Below are 5,212 nucleotides of genomic sequence, written 5' to 3'. Positions count from 1 at the left end.
GTCTGGCCTAGTGTCTGTGTTTTATGCCTTGGCCTTTGGGTCCTGTGGTGGTCCCTGAAGCCCCAAGATGGAGTAGATCCAAGACTGGGGCCCCTTTTCTGGGAGAAAAGCAGGCCTTTAACCATAGGGCCGAAGAGAGAATATGTTCCTTATCTGTTGTTGTGTAACAAATTACCCCAAAATTTAGCAGCTTAAAACAACAAACATTTATTATCTTTCAAGTCCTGTGGATTAGGAATTTGAGAGGGGCTCAGGTTGGTTGTTCTTGTCTCAGGGTAGATCACAAGGTTGTAGTCAAGATGCTGGCTGGAGCTGTACTCATCTGAAAGCTTGACTGGGACTAGAGGATCTGTTTCCAATATTGCTCACTCATTGCTTTTGGCAGGAAGCCCCAGTTCCTCACCACATGGACCTAACCATAGGGCTGCTTGAGTGTGTTCCCCCAGAGTGAGTAACACAGAAGAGAGAGCCAACAGAAATCCTCCCTGCCTCTTATGAGCCAGTCTTGGATGTCACATACTGTCACTTCTGCTCTATTCTATTCATTAGGAGTGAGTCAGTAAGCCCAGTCCACACTCAAGGGGAGGGGAATTCATTTGCATCTTTTTGTTGTTGTTGTTGTTAAAGATTTTATTTATTTTTTAGAGAGAGGGGAAGGGAGGGAGAATGAGAGACAGAGAAGCATCTATGTGCGAGGGATACATCAGTTGGTTGCCTCTCACACTCTCCCAACCAGGGACCTGGACCTCAACCCAGGCACGTGCCCTGACTGGGAATTGAACCGGCGACCTTTCAGTTTGCAGGCCAGCACTCAATCCACTGAGTCACACCAGGCAGGGCCATTTCCAGCTCTTGAAACAAAGAATGTCAGTGACTTTGTGGACCTATTTTAAAACCATCATAGAGAGTCTTAGGCCCCTTTCCTGAAGATGGGAGGATACTTGGGGTTGCTTAGTGGAACATTCTTTGGAAGCTATACCGTGTTGGCTGGATGTGAGTTTGCCACGTTTGCAACAACCTACATGCTTGCATTGTCCAGAAAATCACAGTGTTAACAGTAATGATAGCTTACATTTAAAGGGTGGTTGCTGTCCGCCAGGCACTGTACATGCATTTCCTCCCTGGATCTTCGCCACACATCTTTGTGGTAGACACAATGATCTCGTTTTCACAAGGAAGAAAACTGGGACTCAGAGGGGGAGAGTGACTTGCCCAAAGTCACACAGCTATGAAATGTCTGAGCTTGAATTTTCAAAGCAGGTCTTTCTGACTTCAAACCCTTGTTCACTTTAGAGACTTTCTGGCCCTGTACTATCCATTACAACCCTGGCTGGTTTGGCTCAGTGGATTGAGCGTCGGCCTGCGAGCTAAGTGTCGCTGGTTCGATCTTCCAGTCGGGGCACATCAGAGAAGGAAAACTCTGATTCCAAAAAACCTCCGCTGCCTTGCGGCATACCTCTTCAGGGGAAAGGCTAAGGGAGTAAACCCCGACAGAAAATCCGGAGCCGGAGTCCCTAAGGCGGTTTGACGTTGTAGTCAACACCGGCAACTCCTGAGGCGCACCTGAAACCAAGCTGTATTGACTCCGTCTTTCCCTTGGACCCTTCAGCTGCGAAGAGAGGGGGGGGGTCTGCTGCATGGGCAACAGCAGACCCTCCATATCACCCTGCCCAGGCTCTGTAGCTTCAGCTTCACTGGAGAGGACACTCCAGCGTCATCGCAAGATGTCGATTCAACACGGGAGGAGACAGATACCGTGTCACTCCCGAGTCGGACTGCACAACCATTCTCGGCGGTGCAGATAGACTCTTAAGAAGCTACACCATCGTCTCTCGAGACGGACGGCTGCCGACGACGACTATCCATTAGAAACATGATGTGAATGACACATGTAATTGCAAATTTTCTAGTAGCCACATTAAAAAAAGTAAAAAAAAAAAAAAGAAGATGAAAATAATTTTGATAATATATTTAACTTAATGCAATAAATCTAAAATATTATCACTTGAACACATAAGAGTTTATTAATGAATGTTTCACTTTCTTGTATTAAGTCCTTGAAATCTGGTATATATTTCGCACCTACACACATCTCTATTTAGATGTCATTTTCATAGGAAATACTTGATTTGTATTTAGATTTCATAAAATTTACAGTTTAAAAAAGTAGATTCACATATCTAACTTGTTTCAAATGTACCAAAGTTTTCCAATAACTAAATTGAGTGTTGGTTTTTATATTGAAATTAATTTAATTTCAGCTTCTCAGTCACACTAGCTGCAAATCAAGTGCTCAGTAGCCACTCATGGTTAGAGGCTATTGTACAGTATTAGGCTAAGTCTCCACATGAAGAAACTGGGGCCTACATAGTCACATAACAAACCAGAGCCAGAGCTTGTTCTAGAAACCTGGGGAAATACAGGTAAACAGGGATATTCCGGCCTTGCCCACCCATCCATCCATCGTCCTATCCATCTGTTAATCCACTCTTTTTTTTAACTAATGAGGGAGGGAGGGAATGAGGGAGAAAAGGGGAGACAGAGAGAGAGAGAGAGAGAAACATATTGTTCCACTTATTTATTATGCATTTATTGGTTAACTCTTGTACATACCCTGATGGGGGATCAAACTCGCAACCTTGGGATATTGGGATAACACTCTTAATGAACTGAGCTACCCTGCCAGGACCTGTTAATTTACTTTTCATTCAAGAGATGTCTAGTGCTTACATATTCTGTGCTTGTCCTTGGGGCCAGGAGCTGATTTCTGGTAGCCAGACTGATAGGTTCCCATGCACAGGGGAAAGTCAGCAACTCTCAAGTCAAATGTGTGACTCAGATTGGATAGACACATGGAAATATCAGAGAGTCTAGTGGGGATCTGACCTTCTCTGAGGGCTTAGAGTAGGTTTCAGAAGGAGACCTGAAGCTGATGTCCGACTGAAGGAGCATGATCAAGATCAGCTACTACTGCAATAATGCTGTGGAAAAAAACAACCCAGTCTCAGTGGCCACAGCAACAAGCATTTATTTTCATGCTCCTGAAGCTGCATGTTGACTGCAGTTTGACTATTGGAAGCTGGGTTTGGCTGGGTGGTTTTGGTAGAGGGTGTGGGTTGGGCTCAGGTCTACTCTGTTCATTTCTTCTGGAGCCCAGGATGAAGGGTATAAGCTCTCAGGGCAGGCTCTTCTCATGGCAAACCACTGGAGTTCAAAGACAAGCAAACTGCACAAGCACATTTATGTCCTCTCGGCATTATACCCACTCTCATTCCTTTGGAAAAACAAGTCATGTGGCTGAAACTGACATCAGTGAGGAAGGAGGAGGGAAGGAGTAATTGCTCAGTAGCAATTAGAATGATCATCAACCAGTAGGAGTTAGTCAGGTGGAAGGGATAATAGCACCCCTAGTGACAGATCCCAAGGTGGGATGGAACATGATGCTCTTAAACACCTGGAGTCTGGGGGCCTTGTTTTCATCACCTTTATTGCTCAAGACACAACACTGTACAAGACTCCACAACATGGCAACTGAAAGCGGACCCTTGTGGTTGTACTGTGGTGGGTAATGGGGGTGGTGGTCGGAAACGGTTCCTGGCCCCCATGTGAGCTGGTCGGTGTGGGGGGCAGGAAACTAGGGATGTTAGGAATGACTACTGAGTGTGCGAGGGTGCATGTGTGCAGGTGGGAGCAGCATAACAAGCACTAGAGAACGTCCCTCCCACTGCCAGCTTTGTGAGTAGCTCCAACATCCTCTTATCTGTTTCCTCCTGCTCTGGCCACAAATGGAGAAGGTGACACTTCCCCATGGGGCTCCTAGGGAGAAGGTCAAGATTTGAAAGAGCATAGTTCTAAGAGGTCAGGAGACCTGGGTTCAAATTCTAACTTTTCTCTGATTCCCATGTTGGGAGCCCTAAAAAGTGGCCTCCTATCAGTTCTAAAATTTCTCTCTCTTGTGATTCTAAGAGGACAAGACTGAGAATAAAGAGGGAAGGGCAATGATGAAATGATAAGTAGGACTTGAAACAGGAAACTGCTGTGCCTGGAAGGACAGGATCCATGCTTGGGGGTCACCAGAGAAGGAGAAGGAACATTTTCTTCCCTTAGTGTGGTGGGTGGAAGGCTAACTCCCTCAATATAACTTCTATTTGGATGCAGGTGCTGCTACCATGATGGGGCTTCCCCATGGCCAAATTAGGAGAGTACATCTGTGTGCAGTAAAAAATTTGGCAGTAAACCTGACTACTTCTCCACTGGGAATCTTTAGATCCCAGAGTGTCCAGCAACTTGTCTCTAGAGCCTAAGTGTTTTCCAAGAGGAATTCTGAAATTTTATACTTTCATGGTGCTAATAATTCCCCCAAATTATCAGATTGCATCCTAAATTATCTGGAGAACCAAAGTGAAAAAAAAAACAAACCATAATACAGTTCTTGGCCTGTGTTTGCCTTTGTATATTTGACTGAACTGGCACCCAGCAATCATCTAAGGAGACAGTGTAAACTTTATTGCAGTATGCTCAAACTTCTGAAATCCAGGTTCATTTCCATCATCTTCACTGCTCCAAGACACCACAGTGGTCCAGGACCACACTCTGGACAACTGCCACAGTCTCCCGAATGCTTTCTTGATTTGTTTCCATGCCTCCCGCCCTCTGCAATATAGTGTGTCCTCCATACAGCAGCCACTTATAGGCAATGAAACGGGGAGTCAGCAGGGGTAACTAACTTGGCCATGGCTATCATGGTAAGCATCAGAGCCTCAAGGAAAACCCAACCAGTTTGACTTTGAATTAGTCAGTGGTAATAATAGCGCTTTGGGATCAGATTGGCTTGTGGGTGGATCCCAGTTCTGCCATGAACTAGTGTGAGCTTCAGCACATGACTACCTTTTGTATCTTCTGTTTTCGTGCCTATAAAAAGGGTCAATAATAACCTCAAAGTTCTAATGAGGAGCCAAAAAGGTCAGTTGCAACAAGGGCTATCAGGCCCCCCAGAGCCTCGCTAATTCAGAGTACTGGGCCAGTGTCTGCATCTTAATGACAGATGGCTTTCTCCCAACCACAACCTCACTGCACAGGCAGAGCAGAGGCACTGAGAAATTAGCACATGTAGGAGCATCTTTTCACCATCACTGCTAGTATTATATAACTACCCCAGCTTCCTCTGCTGTTAGGTGAAAAAATTATGAGGTATCTGTTATACAGTGCTTCC

This window comes from Furipterus horrens, unplaced genomic scaffold (assembly GCF_987537825.1).
Source record: "Furipterus horrens unplaced genomic scaffold, mFurHor1.1.pri manual_scaffold_8, whole genome shotgun sequence".
NCBI lineage: Eukaryota > Metazoa > Chordata > Mammalia > Chiroptera > Furipteridae > Furipterus > Furipterus horrens.
This window is presented reverse-complemented; position numbering follows the sequence as displayed.